Raw genomic sequence first — 18,262 nt, forward strand, 5'->3', positions numbered from 1 at the left:
AAGAATAACTAGGAACTATATTCAATATTTTGTAATAACCTATAAGGGAAAAGAATCTGAAAAAGAATATTTATATAGATATATATTTAAAAAACTGAATCACTGGGACTTCCCTGGTGGCACAGTGGTTAAGAATCCATCTACCAAGGCTTCCCTGGTGGCGCAGTGGTTGAGAATCCGCCTGCCAATGAAGAGGACACGGGTTCGAGCCCTGGTCTGGGAAGATCCCACATGCCGGGGAGCAACCAGGCCCGTGAGCCACAATTACTGAGCCTGTGCGTCTGGAGCCTGTGCTCCGCAACAAGAGAGGCCATGATAGTGAGAGGCCCGCACACCGCGATGAAGACTGGCACCCGCTTGCCACAACCAGAGAAAGCCCTCACACAGAAACGAAGACCCAACACAGCCAAAAAATAAATAAATAAATAAATAATAAAAGTGTTAAAAAAAATTAAAAAAAAAAAAAAGAATCCATCTACCAATGCAGGGGACGCAGGTTTGATCCCTGGCCCGGGAAGATCCTACATGCCATGGAGCAACTAAGCCCATGTGCCACAGCTACTGAGCCTGCGCTCTAGAGCACACGAGCCACAGCTACTGAGCCCACGTGCCACAGCTACTGAAGCCCGTGTGCCTAGAGCCTGTGCTCTGCAACAAGAGAAGCCACTACAATGAGAAGCCCACATGCAGCAACAAAGACCCAACTCAGCCAAAAATAAATAAATTTATATTAAAAAAAACCTGAATCAATATACTGTACACCTGAAACTAACATATTATAAATCAACTATACTATAATTATAAATAAAAGAAAAAGAAAAGAATAACTACATCCAAACCAGAGCAGCCTTGGGTGATTAAAAAATGTTTAACGATGTACCTTCAAAACATGTTTGTTGGAGGAGCTTCAAGATGGCGGAAGAGTAAGACCCAGAGATCACCTTCCTCCCCACAAATACATCAGAAATGCATCTACATGTGGAACAACTCCTACGAAACACCTACTGAACGCTGGCAGAAGACCTCAGACCTCCCAAAAGGCAAGAAACTCCCCAAGTACCTGGGTAGGGCAAAAGAAAAAAGGAAAAACAGAGACAAAAGAATAGGGACGGGACCTGCACCAGTGGGAGGGAGCTGTGAAGGAGGAAAGGTTTCCACACACTAGGAAGCCCCTTCGTGGGCGGAGACTGTGGGTGGCGGAGTGGGGAAGCTTCGGAGCCACTGAGGAGAGTGCAGCAACAGGGGTGCAGAGGGCAAAGCGGAGAGATTCCCGCACAGAGGAGCGGTGCCGACCAGCGCTCACCAACCCTAGAGGCTTGTCTGCTCACCCGCCGGGGCGGGCGGGGGCTGGGAGCTGAGGCTCGGGCTTCGGTCGGATCGCAGGGAGAGGACTGGGGTAGGCGGCGTGAACACAGCTGAAGGGGGCTAGTGCGCCACAGCTAGCCGGGAGGGAGTCCAGGAAAAGGTCTGGAACTGCCGAAGAGGCAAGAGACTTTTTCTTCCCTCTTTGTTTCCTGGTGCGCGAGGAGAGGGGATTAAAAGCGCCACTTAAAGGAGCTCCAGAGACGGGCGCGAGCCGCGGCTATCAGCGTGGACCCCAGAGATGGGCATGAGACGCTAAGGCTGCTGCTGCAGCCACCAAGAAGCCTCTGTGCAAGCACAGGTCACTATCCACTCCTCCCCTCCCGGGAGCCTGTGCAGCCCGCCACTGCCAGGGTCCCATGATCCAGGGACAATCTCCCCGGGAGAACACATGGCGCGCCTCAGGCTGCTGCAACGTCACGCTGGCCTCTGCTGCGCAGGCTCGCCCCGCATCCGTACCCCTCCCTCCCCCGGGCCTGAGTGATCCAGAGACCCCGAATCAGGCGCTCCTTTAACCCTGTCCTGTCTGGGTGGGGAATAGATGCCCTCAGGCGACCTACATGCAGAGGTGGGGCAAATCCAAAGCTGAACCCTGGGAGCTGTGCGAACAAAGAAGAGAAAGGGAAATCTCTCTGAGCAGCCTCAGAAGCAGCGGATTAAATCTCCACAACCAACTTCATGTACCCTGCATCTGTGGAATACCTGAATAGACAACGAATCATCCCAAATTGAGGAGGTGGACTTTGGGAGCAATGATATATTTTTTTTCCCCCTTTTTCTCTTTTTGTGAGTGTGTATGTATATGCTTCTGTGTGTGATTTTGTCAGTATAGGTTTGCTTTTAACATTTGTCCTAGGATTCTGTCTGTCCGTTTTTGTTTTTGTTTTTTTTATTATTACTTTAAAATTTCTTTTTCTTAATAATTATTTTTTATTTTTCATTTTAATAACTTTATTTTATTTTATTTTACTTTATTTTATTTTATTTTATCTTCTCCTTTCTTTCTTTCTTTCTTTTTTTAGCCCTTTTATTCTGAGCCATGTGGAGGACAGGCTCTTCATGCTCCAGCCAGGTGTCAGGGCTGTGCCACTGAGATGGGAGAACCAAGTTCAGGACACTGGTCAACAAGAGACCTCCCAGCTCCACATAATATCAAACAGCAAAAATCTCCCAGAGATCTCCATCTCAACGCCAAGACCCAGCTCCACTCAACGACCAGCAAGCTACAGTGTGGACACCCTATGCCAAACAACTAGCAAAACAGGAACACAACCCCATCCATTAGCACACAGGCTGCCTAAAATCATAATAAGGCCACAGACGCCCCAAAACACACTACCAGATGTGGATCTGCCCTCCAGAAAGAAAAGATCCAGCCTCATCCATCAGAACACAGGCACCAGTCCCCTCCACCAGGAAGTCTACACAACCCACTGAACCAACCTTAGCCACTGGGAACAGACACCAAAAACAATGGAAACTACGAACCTGCAGCCTGCAAAAAGGAGACCCCAAACACAGTAAGTTAAGCAAAGTGAGAAGACAGAGAAACACACAGCAGATGAAGGAGCAAGGCAAAAACCCACCAGACCAAACAAATGAAGAGGAAATAGGCAGTCTACCTGAAAAAGAGTTCAGAATAATGAGAGTAAAGATGATCCAAAATCTTGGAAATAGAAAGGAGAAAATACAAGACACGTTTAACAAGGACCTAGAAAAACTAAAGAGCAGACAAACAGTGATGAAGAACACAATAAATGAAATTTAAAATTCTCTAGATGGGATCAATAGCAGAATAACTGAGGACGGATAAGTGACCTGGAAGATAAAATAGTGGAAATAACTACTGCAGAGCAGAATAAAGAAAAAAAGAATGAAAAGAATTGAGGACATTCTCAGAGACTTCTGGGACAACATTAAACACACCAACATTCGAATTATAGGGGTCCCAGAAGAAGAAGAGAAAAAGAAAGGGACTGAGAAAATATTTGAAGAGATTATAGTTGAAAACTTCCCTAATATAGGAAAGGAGATACTTAATCAAGTCCAGGAAGCACAGAGAGTCCCATACAGGATAAACCCAAGGAGAAACACACCAAGACACATATTAATCAAACTGTCAAAAATTAAATACAGAGAACAAATATTAAAAACAGCAAGGGAAAAACAACAAATAACACATAAGGGAATCCCCATAAGGTTAACAGCTGATCTTTCAGCAGAAACTCTGCAACCCAGAAGGGAGTGGCAGGACATATTTAAAGTGATGAAGGAGAAAAACCTACAACCAAGATTATTCTACCCAGCAAGGATCTCATTCAGATTTGACAGAGAAATTAAAACCTTTACAGACGAGCAAAAGCTGAGAGAATTCAGCACCACCAAACCAGCTTTACAACAAATGCTAAAGGAACTTCTCTAGGCAGGAAACACAAGAGAAGGAAAAGACCTACAATAATAAACCCAAAACAATTGAGAAAATGGTAATAGGAACATATATATCGATAATTACCTTAAATGTAAATGGATTAAATGCTCCCACCAAAAGACATAGATCAGCTGAATGGATACAAAAACAAGACCTATATATATGCTGTCTACAAGAGACCCATTTCAGACCTAGGGACACATACAGACTGAAAGTGAGGGGATGGAAAAAGATATTCCATGTAAATGGAAATCAAAAGAAAGCTGCAGTAGCAATTCTCATTTCAGACAAAATAGACTTTAAAACAAAGACTATTACAAGAAACAAAGAAGGACACTATGTAATGATCAAGGGATCAATCCAAGAAGAAGATATAACAATTGTAAATATTTATGCACCCAACATAGGAGCACCTCAATACATAAGGCAAATGCTAACAGCCATAAAAGGGGAAATCAGCAGTAACACAATCATAGTAGGGGACTTTAACACCTCACTTTCACCAATGGACAGATCATCCAAAATGAAAATAAATAAGGAAACACAAGCTTTAAATGATACATTAAACAAGATGGACATAATTGATATTTATAGGACATTCTATCCAAAAACAACAGAATACACATTCTTCTAAAGTGCTCATGGAACATTCTCCAAGATAGATCATATCTTGGGTCACAAATCAAGCCTTGGTAAATTTAAGAAAATTGAAATCCTATCAAGTATCTTTTCCGACCACAACACTATGAGACTAGATATCAATTACAGGAAAAAATATGTAAGAAATACAAACACATGGCAGCTAAACAACACACTACTTAATAACCAAGAGATCACTGCTGAAATCAAAGAGGAAATCAAAAAATACCTAGAAACAAATGACAATGAAAACACGACTACCCAAAACCTATAGGATGCAGCAAAAGCAGTTCTAAGAGGGAAGTTTATAGCAATACAATCTTACCTTAAGAAACAAGAAACATCTCAAATAAACAACCTAACCTTACACCTAAAGCAATTAGAGAAAGAAGAACAAAAAAAAACCCAAAGTTAGCAGAAGGAAAGAAATCATAAAGATTAGATCAGAAATAAATGAAAAAGAAATGAAGGAAATGATAGCAAAGATCAATAAAACTAAAAGCTGGCTCTTTGAGAAGATAAACAAAATTGATAAACCATTAGCCAGACTTATCAAGAAAAACAGGGAGAAGACCCAAATCAATAGAATTAGAAATGAAAAAGGAGAAGTAACAACTGACACTGCAGAAATAAAAAGGATGAGAGATTACTACAAGCAACTATATGCCAATAAAATGGACAACCTGGAAGAAATGGACAAATTCTTAGAAATGCACAACCTTCCGAGACTGAACCAGGAAGAAATAGAAAATATGAACAGACCAATCACAAGCACTGAAATTGAAATTGTGATTAAAAATCTTCCAACAAACAAAAGCCCAGGACCAGATGGCTTCACAGGCGAATTCTATCAAACATTTAGAGAAGAGCTAACACCCATCCTTCTCAAACTCTTCCAAAATATAGCAGAGGGAGGAACACTCCCAAACTCATTCTACGAGACCACCATCACTCTGATACCAAAACCAGACAAAGATGTCACAAAGAAAGAAAACTACAGGCCAATATCACTGATGAAAATAGATGCAAAACTCCTCAACAAAATACTAGCCAACAGAATCCAACAGCACATTAAAAGGATCATACACTATGATCAAGTGGCGTTTATCCCAGGAAGCAAAGATTCTTCAATATACACAAATCAATCAACGTTATGCACCATATTAACAAATTGAAGGAGAAAAACCACATGATCATCTCAATAGATGCAGAGAAAGCTTTCGACAAAATTCAACACCCATTTATGATAAAAGCCCTCCAGAAAATAGGCATAGAGGGAATTTTCCTCAACATAATAAAGGCCATATATGACAAACCCACAGCCAACATCGTCCTTAATGGTGAAAAACTGAAACCATTTCCACCAAGATCAGGAACAAGACAAGGTTGCCCACTCTCACCACTATTATTCAACATAGTTTTGAGAGTTTTAGCCACAGCAATCAGAGAAGAAAAAGAAATAAAAGGAATCCAAATCGGAAAAGAAGAAGTAAAGCTGTCACTGTTTGCAGATGACATGATACTATACATAGAGAATCCTAAAGATGCTACCAGAAAACTACTAGAGTTAATCAATGAATTTGGTAAAGTAGCAGGATACAAAATTAATGCACAGAAATCTCTTGCATTCCTATACACTAATGATGAAAAATCTGAAAGTGAAATTAAGAAAACACTCCCATTTACCACTGCAACAAAAAGAATAAAATATCTAGGAATAAACCTACCTAAGGAGACAAAAGACCTGTATGCAGAAAACTATAAGACACTGATGAAAGAAATTAAAGATGATACCAACAGATGGAGAGATATACCATGTTCTTGGATTGGAAGAATCAACATTGTGAAAATGACTCTACTACCCAAAGCAATCTACAGATTCAATGCAATCCCTATCAAATTATCACTGGCATTTTTCACAGAACTAGAACAAAAAATTTCACAATTTGTATGGAAACACAAAAGACCCCGAATAGCCAAAGCCATCTTGAGAAAGAAAAACGGATCTGGAGGAATCAGGCTCCCTGACTTCAGACTATACTACAGAGCTACAGTAATCAAGACAGTATGGTACTGGCACAGAAACAGAAACATAGATCAATGGAACAGGATAGAAAGCCCAGAGATAAACCCATGCACATATGGTCACCTTATCTTTGATAAAGGAGGCAAGAATATACAGTGGAGAAAAGACAGCCTCTTCAATAAGTGCTGCTGGGAAAACTGGACAGCTACATATAAAAGAATGAAATTAGAACCCTCCCTAACACCATACACAAAAATAAACTCAAAATGGATTAAAGACCTAAATGTAAGGCCAGACACCATCAAACTCTTAGAGGAAAACATAGGCAGAACACTCTATGACATAAAGCACAGCAAGATCCTTTTTGACCCACCTCCTAGAGAAATGGAAATACAAATGAAAATAAACAAATGGGACCTACTGAAACTTATAAGCTTTTGCACAGCAAAGGAAAACATAAACAAGATGAAAAGGCAACCCTCAGAATGGGAGAAAATATTTGCAAATGAAGCAAGTGACAAAGGATTAATCTCCAAAATTTACAAGCAGCTCAATATCAAAAAAACAAACAACCCAATCCAAAAATGGGCAGAAGACCTAAATAGACATTTCTCCAAAGAAGATATACAGATTGCCAACAGAAACATGAAAGAATGCTCAACATCATTAATCATTAGAAAAATGCAAATCAAAACTACAATGAGATATCATCTCACACTGGTCAGAATGGCCGTCATCAAAAAATCTACAAACAATAAATGCTGGAGAGGGTGTTGTGAAAAGGGAACTCTCTTGCACTGTTGGTGGGAATGTAAATTGATACAGCCACTATGGAGAACAGTATGGAAGTTCCTTAAAAAACTAAAAATAGAACTACCATACAACCCAGCAATCCCACTACTAGGCATATACCCTGAGAAAACCATAATTCAAAAAGAGTCATGTACCAAAATGTTCATTGCAGCTCTATTTACAATAGCCAGGATGTGGAAGCAACCTAAGTGTCCATCAACAGATGAATGGATAAAGAAGATGTGGCACATATATACAATGGAATATTACTCAGCCATAAAAAGGAACGAAACTGAGTTATTTGTAGTGAGGTGGATGGACCTAGAGACCATCATACAGAGTGAAGTAAGTCAGAAAGAGAAAAACAAATACTGTATGCTAACACATATATATGGAATCTAAAAAAATTAAAAAATGGTCATGAAGAACCTAGGGGCAACATGGGAATAAAGATGCAGACCTACTAGAGAATGGACTTGAGGATACAGGGCGGGGGAAGGGTAAGCTGGGACAAAGTGAGAGAGTGGCATGGACATATATACACTACCAAACGTAAAACAGATAGCTAGTGGGAAGCAGCCGCATAGCACAAGGAGATCAGCTCCGTGCTTTGTGACCACCTAAAGGGGTGAGATACGGAGGTTGGGAGGGAGGGAGATGCAAGAGGGAAGAGATACGGGGATATATGTATATGTATAGCTGATTCACTTTGTTATAAAGCAGAAACTAACACACCATTGTAAAGCAATTATTCTCCAATAAAGATGTTAAAAAAAGAAACAAAAAAAAACATGTTTGTTTCATAAAACAGGTTTAGGTGATATGTCCCACTTTAGGTTTATCTTCCTGTATGAAAGACAGTACATTACAATCTGTGAGTGTTTAATATTATATATCTGATGACTAGAACCTATAACTGAAGAAAGACAACAGCTTGATAATTTATATGCACATTGTTGTTTCTTCAAGGTTAAGTGGGTTTCATGGCACATAATGCACTAGAAAACACTGTGGGAAAACATCTGCTGTATTCTCCATGCTGAGGACAAGGAAGGAGTGTATTGATTAGCGATTACACTGTTTGTATTGGAAGTGTTACTCGCTTTGCCATTGAAATCACCAGCTAGGGAAGGTAAAGGCTTGTGGATCCTCCCAACTTGGCCCAGAAATAGAGTTCAGGTTCCAGCTGCTCAGAACCACACACATCTGGAACAGTCCTCTAACCAGATATAATGTAGCTGGGGGCCATATCAGCACCACTTGACAACTGATAGAGCCATTTGGCAGGTCGAGTGTCTCCTCAGAGAAATCCAGAAAAGAAGCAAAGTGTTTAACATATTGTATTTTGGGGAGAGATAATAAATTAAACATCAGTTTGATGGAGTAAGTAAAGGAAGCTTACTGGGGTAAGTAGGTGCTAATTATAATTGGAGAAAACAAATTGCATCTGGCAGCATGAAAAGAAATTATTAGGTTAAAGAAAAATCTCTTCTGTTTGAAGTGGGGACTTACTTTGGAATCTGAAGGGGAGTTACTACCTGGGTAGGAGAGAGAGGAGAACATTATGAACTTAGAGAATGAATATGGTATGTTTGATTCTGGTTGAAGTACAGAGTTAATGTTGGAAATAATGTGAAAGTGAGACCAGACTGAAGAGGTTGGTTGTTTATCCTCTAACTATGATGACGTGAAAATTTTTATCTTGCAGGCCAACTTTGCTCAATAGGGAGCAGCTGCCCGGAACACGGTGTCAAGGATTCTAAGTCAGTGTTTGGGCTTTTATGAAAGAGCTGTGATTGATTAGCAATGTCTTGTCCTGGGCATTGAATGGTGATGCAAGTTTCATTGGCTTAGTCCTAAAGTAAGCAGCACCATTAGAGGTTTGAAAGCAAAACTAACTTGATTAAACAGAGAGATAGTGCTCATGTCAAGCCTATTACGAGATAAAATTTGCCACTAAATTTTTAAATTTCAAACCTTGTGCTGAGAAGAAGGTGGAATAATAATTGTATATTGGATTTAATTTGTTTATTCATTCATTCAACGGATATCTTTGTGTGCCTACAAGAAGCTTGGCACTAGAAATAAATGATAGGCAAGACAAATGCTCCTGAGCTCCAGGAGTTCACAGTCTAGTAAGGGAGATGTACAAGTAAACTGACCACAAGAACTACAGAGGAGTAAACTGAGGAAACTGTGATTGGCTGAAAGTGGCCCAAAGATATCCACGACCCAATTTCTGGAACCTGTGAATGTTAACTTATACGGCAAAAAAGGCTCTTTGCAGATGTAATTAAGTTAAGGATCTTGAGATGGGGAGACTATTCTAGATTATCTGGATGGGCCCTAACTGCAATCACATGTATCCTTATAAAAGGGGGAGAGAGGGAGATTTGACACACACAGAAGAGGAGAAGACAGTGTGATCACAGAGGCAGGAATGGAGTGATGCAACCACAAACCACAAGCCAAGGAATGATGGCAGTCAGCAGAAGCTGGACGCTGGAAGAAGCAAGAAACAGCAAGATTCTTCTCCCTTACAGCCTCTGGAGGGAGCATGGCCCTGCCAACACTTTGATTTTGGCCCAACGATACTGGTTTTGGACTTTGGGCTTCTAGAACTGTGAGGGAATAAATTTCTGTTGTTCTATTCCACAAAATTTGTGATAATTTGTTAGGATAGCCATAAGAAACTAATACAGATGTTCTGTGAGCTCAAGGGAGAGTAGTTCATTCAGGGTTCCTGGGTCAAGCTTGGGAACTAATTCTGGCTGGTTTAAGCAAAAAGGTTTCCTGGAAGGCTATGGGGGGTTGGGGGGGCTTTTGCAGGAGACTTATAGAATCTAGAAGGGCTGGAGCAGCAAGCTCAGAAAATGGGAAGGACCCCAGAAGGTTTCAAATGTCAAGGGGGAGGAACTATCCTCCTAGGAGACAGCTGCCCCTGCCACTGGAAACAAGAAATGAATTCTAGCCATCTCTTTTGTCTTTATATCTGTCATTCATTCATGGTCCAAATTTTCAGAAAGTAGAATCTGATCAGATTGCCAGCGAACAGGAGAGAAATCTCCCCCCATTCATATTCCTCAGTGGGAAGAGGAATAAGAGTTCCCACAAATACTACACATAAGGGAATTCTTCCCCAAATTCAGTAGGGGTTTTGGATGTTAATAACCAGAAACAACAACATACCAGGACACACCTAATCCAGCCTTGGGTGGCTTTTGGGAAAAAGTGATATTTAAGCTGAAACCTAAAGAACCAGTAGAAGTTAGCTGTCGGTGTTTGTAGAGTTGAAGTGTTTCACATGTGTACACATGCACATGCACACGTACACACACACACACCCCCCGAGGTAAAGCCCAGATATGCTGATATCTCAGTTAACTGACATACTCAGCACTAAACAGTTCATCATCCCCCTCTCCCACTCTGACATGTCTTACTCTATTTCTAATTACAAAGTGTGAAATCGATCCAAAGGGATTTGGGAAGGAGAAAGGAGAATATGGGATTCAACCAAGTAATACCACATATGACCCCTCCGTACCTCACTGTACCTATGTCCTCAGGACTTTAGCTGGAATCCCTCACAAATCATGACACTGAGAGCAAACAACGCCATTGCTGCAACTAATAAAGTGTGTATTATATTGCTTAGCAACCCGCACTGTTTGTGTGTCTAACTCCTTGTCTGGACACATATGAGTATAACTTTGGCTCTCTGGAGAATGTAACTGAGTCACAAATCCATGTTTATGAGATTGGGGAAGAATAAAACCATTATTTAGCTAAGTGGTTGCCCACAGCTCCTGAAATAAAGCAGAGCTCTAAGACCTTTAGGTGAGATGACTCAGAAGACCGTAGGGAGGATAATGAGGATGAACGATGATGGCAAGTTTCAAGAACAGGCTAGGAAAAAATTCTATTAATATCATCCTTCTAAAGAGAAAGAGAAGATCCAGTCTGGGGGTCTGTCAGCCAGGGCACCTGTGATGAGAGCACCAGGGCTGAGATAGTCAGTAGGATTTATGCCAGACACAATCAAGTCTCTTGCCATTGTTCTCAAATTGGGCTTTTATACCTAGGAGTTTATTACAGGGAAGATGTAATACTCATGATCTGTGGATAAGACTAAAAGCAAATTTACTGAACATTTAGCTAAAGCATACCCAGCTATTTACATATATCCTATATTGTTATGCCTATACATTAGCCTGTAAGCAAGCAATTTTGACCACTGGAATCTTTCACTTCATGCCACAGGCTTCTCCTCAGCATCCTGGTCTGCGTCTCCCTTGCCCTGACACCTTGTCTCAGTGCCACGAGAAGCACAGTCAAAGAAAGGTGTCAAGTAACTCTCCTGCCACTTGGTACTTTTACGCCATGAGCAACTCTTCAAGTCCCAAATTCCTCATCTGTAAACTGGGCAAAATAACAGTAATTGATAGGGTTGTTTAATTTAATGGAAATTGAATGAGAAAATATAAATAAAATGCTTATCACTGCCTGAAACACTCAATAAATGGTAACTATATCAGGTTAGAATCCTAGCTATACCATTTACCAGATGTTGCCCTTGTACAAACTACCCATCTATCAGAGCTTCCATTTTCTCCTCTGTAAAAGAATGATAACAATGCCTATCTTACAGAATTCTTGAGAACATTAAATGAGATAACCTATATAAAAGAGCCTGGCCCAGAATGGGCATTCAACTAATATTCATTGATCAGAGGGAACAGCTTTTTTGTTTCTACCCATTGTCTCCTCTTGTGTGGATTAAGCCGATGCTTGCATAGTTGGGACTGTCTGGCTCTTTCTTCCAAACAGATAAATCTCTCTAAGTTACTAAGGCTTTTATAAGCAACTTAAGGAGTGAGACAATTTCTCCTATAATTTGGTGTCCCTCATACCTGGATTACATAGATACACAATAAAATAAAAAATTAAATTGTAAAAGAATTTCTCCTCTGTCTCTGACTTCTAGCCCTGCACCACCTCCCAGCAGCCCCCAACTCCATCTCATACTGTTTCCTGAGATCTTATTTACTGCTTTGATGAAGTAAAGGGTAGGCTCAGAAAGTACAATACTGACAACAAAGATTAAATTCTGAAAATTATAGATCATTTCCTTTCCTGTGATTAGATTAAGAGAAATTTTTTTTAACCTCTTTCTTTAAACTATTGAAGTCACTATTTAAACCATTATGTGAAGTTAATGTGATTAGGAGAGGTAGGAGTGATTCATGCATCTCAAAAAGTACACAAGTTGATCCATGAGGGTGTGGGAAAAAAATATTGGAACTTCAATTCAATTAGTACAATAGTAAATGTATATAGTGTATAAATAAATAAATTCTATATACAGGGGGTGCATACCCAAAAATTGTGATGCAATTACAATTTACATAATCAAAAGTGTTTGGAGATCATTGACCTAAATTGCGTATTTAATGTCACAATTTCCCATTATTCTTATATCCAAAGCTTATCATGACATTTCAACTTCATTACTATGGATCTGTAATTAGAGTTCCTCACATAAAAGCTACATATACAGCCTTAGAAGGTCCGATACCTTTATTACACTTATGAGGGGAGGGGAGGTGTAGGAAGGGAACCAGGGGATTAAAATTGTTTAAATCTGAAGAGAATAACTTCATCATCTCATGTATCCTGCTAACATTTCTATGACTAACACCCCAAGTGCTGGCCAAAGTAGAAGAATACTTGTGAAAACTTGAGTTTTGTCAGCCAGTATAGAACAATACTCAAACACTAGGTCCAACCTGAGTCAACAGAGACCAGCTTTCTCCCCAGGAACACAACGCTCAGTGTGGCCCTGGCCAGGTGTCTGTTTTGCTGCTCTCTTTACCTGCTCTCCTCATCCTTGACTCTGACCTGCACATGGTCCTTGGCTCTTAGCTCCTGAGGTTGTTTGTAATCATGTTCTGCTACCCTTTGCTTCTCCATTGTTTTTTGTTTTTATTAAAGTATAGTTGAGTTAAAATATTACATTAGTTTCAGGTGTACAGCACACTGATTCAGTATTTTTACAGATTATACTCCATTAAAAGTTATTACAAGATAATGGCTGTAATTCCCTGTGCTGTACAATATATCCTTATTGCTTATCTGTTTTATACATAGTAGCTTGTATCTCTTAATCCCACACCCCTATTTTGTCCCTGCTCCTTTCCTCTCACCTCTGGTAACCACTAGTTTATTTTCTATATCTGTGAGTCTGTTTCTGTTTTGCATATACATTTATTTGTACTATTTTTTAGATTCTACATTTAAGTGATATCATACACTATTTGTCTTTCTCTGTCTGACTTATTTCACTAAGCATAATATTCTCTAGGTCCATCCATGTTGCTGCAGATGGTTTGTCTCTTCCTTAAAGAGGTGTTAAGTCATGACTGGGGACCCCAAGAATGCCCCAGGCTTGTGTTGGGCCATAGGTCATTAATTCAAATTGCCTAAACAGAGCAGTTACGTGAGATCTTCTTAGAGGAATGCTTTTTCTTAAATATTATATATTTTTAAAATCTCCTTCACTTCATTATTGAAGCTTCTCATTCCACTGTCTAGCCATCCAGGCACAAATTGAGGTGCAGTGTCGATTGTCTACAACTGCCTAGAGTGTGGCAGATATGCCCACTCCCATGGGCAGCTCTTATCCCCACGTTCAAGGCTGCCCAAGGCCCATTAAAGCTGGTTTCTGGACATGCTCATCATCTGGGAAGGATTCCCTTTCTGTTAGCTGAATAACCATTATTAATAAAAGGCCACTAATGAGTCAACCCTGGTCCTAATTGTTTGGACAAGTCATCACTGACTAAGTCTCCTCTCAGACTTGTGACCCAAGGGTTTGGTGCCAACGTGGAGGAGTTGCTTTCTCTTCTTTGTGGTCTTAGGGCCAAAAGTTTAGCCAGCTGGAATACAAACTGAACTAGTAACAGAGGCAAAATTTGAAATAATTTTTCAATACAAATCAGATTTTTCATTTAAATGAAATTTCAAATTTTGGTTATTGTTAAAATGCTTTTATGACTCTTCAACACTTCATTAAGGCTCTTTTTAAGAACCTCCATGTTTTCCCCACCCAACCTCTTATACGTGGGGTTCTCTTCCCCCACCCAACCTCTTATACTTGTATTTCATGCTTCCAGACTATTTCCCTTCCCCTCTGACACCTTGAATCTGGAGCCATCTGATCCAGCTGTCCAAACCTACCCTATCAAGGTCTAATTCACGTCACACATTCTCCTAGAGCTTTTGCTGATATTTGCAACCCATACTGATCTCCCCCTTCTCCACATATTTGTAACAGCCTCAGTCAATTTATGCCACTTTCTGCTCTTCTCCAATGATGCAAGGAAATCTTGCATGAGTTTAATAATTATGAGCATATTTTCTTTCACCACACCACCAAACTCAATATTCAATGTCACACTAAGTATTTATGGAGCTACATTCAATCAGCATATTTAGAACTTTGACCTGGAGGCTGCCTGTTTCTGTGTTAATCAGAGGAGATGTGCCCCCGTGCCAGGAAGATCCTTGGTAGGAAGGAAACAATGTTCCTAGAAACAACACATGCCAGATTATTAGGTTATTAATCTAAACCTTCCTACATATTAATGATATGATAGCTACTGTTTATTGAGTTTTTTAATTAAAAAAAAAAAGAAAAGTATAAAGGACAATGTTATAATACTTGTCATATCTATTTCAGATCGAGTTTTTAGAGAAAATAATGTTACAGGTATATCGGAAATTCTTTTTCCCTAGTCCCATTACTCTCCCTCCCTAGCCATTGGCAACTAATATCATGAACTTGTGTGTATCCTGATTGTGTTGTTTATTTTATTTTACGCACACACACACACACAATGGATCTCTGTTACATTAGTTGCCTCTAATGAAAAACACCTTCCAGAATTCACACCATTCAGTAGACCCCTCCCTTGAGTCTGATCTGGCCTGTAAGTAGTAGAAATGATGCTGGGTCATTTCCATGTCTAAGCTTTAAGAACGTCCGGCTGCTTCCTCCTTTGCACTCTTGGGAGTCCTGACCCACCATGTAAGAAACCCGGCCTATCTGAGAGACCACATGTACATACCATGTGTAGTAGCTACATGGAGATGGTGAAGTCCCAAAATGACATGGAGAGAGAAAGCCCAGCTGTCCTGAGCCCCTGCTGACTCAGCTCCAGCAGACCTGCCAGCCACCAAATGACTGACCAGCAGAACTGCCCAGCTGAGCTGAGCCCAGATTGCAGAACTGTAGCCAAATAATATGTTTATTGATTTAAGCTACTAAGTTTTAGGGTGGTTTGTTATAAAGCAATAGATAATCAGAACATATGTGTTCATAAACGATATTATTTTATGTGGCTTTTTTTAACATGAGTGTTATCAGTGTACATAACATTGTGAAATTTGCTTTTTCTTAGTCAACATTATGCTTTTAGGTTTATTAATATTAAATCCATAGATCTAGTTCATTCATTTTAATGCTGTACATTCCATTTTATAAGCAACACAATTTGTTTTGAAAATTGGGTTGTTTTCAGTTTTTCTCTATCACAGACAAAGAAGTAATGGGCATTCTTATGTAGGTCTCCTTGTGCTTATGTTTGAGAATTTTTCTAGTTTAAATATCTAAGTGTTATTGAAGATTTTCCATGTACTGAGCACTGTATTACTAAAACAAATCTTTTAGGTAGCCAGTATTATCCCCACTTTACAAATGAAGATTCTGAGGCTCAGAAAAGTTAACTGGCTTAAGGTTACATAGCAAATAAGTTATAGAACTAGGATTTTGTTGGGTTTATCTGACTCCAGAGCCTACATCCTCAACTTCTATGGTGTTCTGTATAAAAGTATCCTATGGCTCTATGTCTGTTGATTTTGTTTCTTCACCAGAATTATAAATCCTTTGAGGGTTTATAATTACAATACTATTAATAATAATAATAATAGCTACAACTTATTAAGTACTTACTATGTGCCAGGTGCTGTGCATAACATTTGAAATACTATTTAATTTCATTTAATCCTCACACAAACTGATGATTGAGGTACTATTCCCGTTTTAGAAATGAGGAAACTGTAAATTTAAATAGCTTACCCAGAGTCATACAGATAGACAAAGGCCAAAACAGAAACAAATCCAAGTTCTTCAGGGCTTGAGGCTTATACAAGCTGGAATAGGGAGGCTCTCTTAAAGAAAAAGAATTCAAATATACAAATACAAAATTAGGTATGAGAGTGAATATGCAAAATGAAAATAGAAACCACAACTAATTACTTGAGTCCCAGGTATGCAAGTCTCTTTCTTCTGAGATGGCTTTGGGAAATTTCCCTGAGAAGCTCACATAGAAAATGCTCCCTGGTTGCTACCTGGCTTCCCCTCACCATCTAGAACACTCTGTAACTCCCTTCACTCACAGGGGCTGTAATAGGGAGGGGCTCTGAGGTTGAACCAGCATTAGCTCATGATGTGTACGTCTGGGCAGAGATGGGGCTTAATCTGGTCTATTCTTCTCCAAAGCCCAGATCTCAGGCACCATTTTGGATTCAGATAGTCCAGAGGGCCTGGCACAGGTGCTCAGTACATATTCAGGAGCCACACTCTTGCATGGCTCCCTCATGTCACAGTTAATTTTCTTCACAGTATCTACTATTACCAACAGCTATCTTATTTGTGTATTCCTATGTCTACTGGCTGCTTGTTCCACTAGAACATAAACTCCATGAGATCAGGGACCTTGTCCATCTTTCTTCCACACTGTATCCCCAACATCTAGGATGGTGCCTAGGCCTCATTCATAGTACAAATAAACATCTGTCGAATAAATGAGTAAATAAATATTAGCTGAATAAACAAATCAAAATTCTTTTGGATTACAATAGCTCAAAGCTTAGAGAAGTCATACAGAAAAAGGTTTGTAACGGTTTGTAGTTTCTGAAACAATGAGTTCACATAATCTTCTTAAAAGCACATTCATACTTTGCACAAATCATGCATTATATTAAACTCATTTTCTATCAAAATGTTCAATATTTCAAATCCCAGGTGTGATCCACAGTTCTTGAGCAAGAGTTATTATCCTTCCTCTATAGTAATTATAATAAGTTTGCAATCTAAAATAAAAATATTTGAGAATTATCTTCATTAACACGGTAATCAAAAAGTCACACCACATATATTTTGGGAATCAATAGACATCTAAAAGAACTAGCAGTAGTAGCTTCTTTTTCCAGTGGAGAAATGTCAATTTTGCCCCTTCATGGATGATTTATCCTAACAAATCATCAGGAAATCAAAATAAGGAGAGATGTTCGTTTCTAGACTATGAATCATATGAGAAAATTGCAGAAACTCTGTGTTTTATATCTTTTCACACTGGTCTACTTGACTATTTCATTTTTTATCTTCATTTCACATTTAACTAAAATGATTAAAATTCAAAATAACAAACTTTTTCTCTTAAATTACATAATTGTTACTGAGGAAAAATTACAGACTATATGAAGTTATTGTGTGAGGTAAATATTTGAGGTTAAAATGTCTTTTGTTTTCTGTTCTTCTATTAAGTATGGCAAAAAATATCCTCAGAGTAACCATAATTAATGTTTCATTGGGCATGGTTCACTTGCCTGTTGACTTTCCAAGCATCCCACAAGTCTCTGTTTCTGTTTATTTTGGTTAACAAGATTTCCAAATCTTCAGCCAGTATTGTGATGAGACTTAAGAGTATATTTCCAATATCAATTTATTTACATTTCTGTCAAATGTATGTGTTGGGATAATTAACTGACCATCTGAGAAAATTTAATAGATACCTCACTCCTTACACCAAAATAAATTCCAGTAGAACCATACACTTAAATAGAAAAAACAAAAGAAAAGAAAAGAAACCACAAAAGTCCAAGAAAAAAATATAGGGAACTTCTACTTCTTGTAATAGTAACTTAAGTAATTCAATTGACTGTCCTCTTAA

The 18,262-nt window shown here is 39.2% G+C and overlaps 1 long non-coding RNA gene across 1 annotated transcript in view; it reads left to right on the forward strand.

Annotated features, from left to right (window-relative positions):
* The first annotated feature begins 5,816 nt into the window (after window positions 1-5,816).
* The window catches only part of LOC309646800, a 186,897-nt gene continuing 174,451 nt past the window's right edge, over window positions 5,817-18,262 (forward strand). Inside the window, exon 1 of the long non-coding RNA XR_014255586.1 lies at window positions 5,817-7,596. This is a non-coding gene — a long non-coding RNA (uncharacterized lncRNA). The remainder of the gene's footprint in view (window positions 7,597-18,262) is intronic.

The sequence above is a fragment of the Balaenoptera physalus genome (assembly GCF_965194825.1).
Source record: "Balaenoptera physalus genome assembly, chromosome: 17".
NCBI lineage: Eukaryota > Metazoa > Chordata > Mammalia > Artiodactyla > Balaenopteridae > Balaenoptera > Balaenoptera physalus.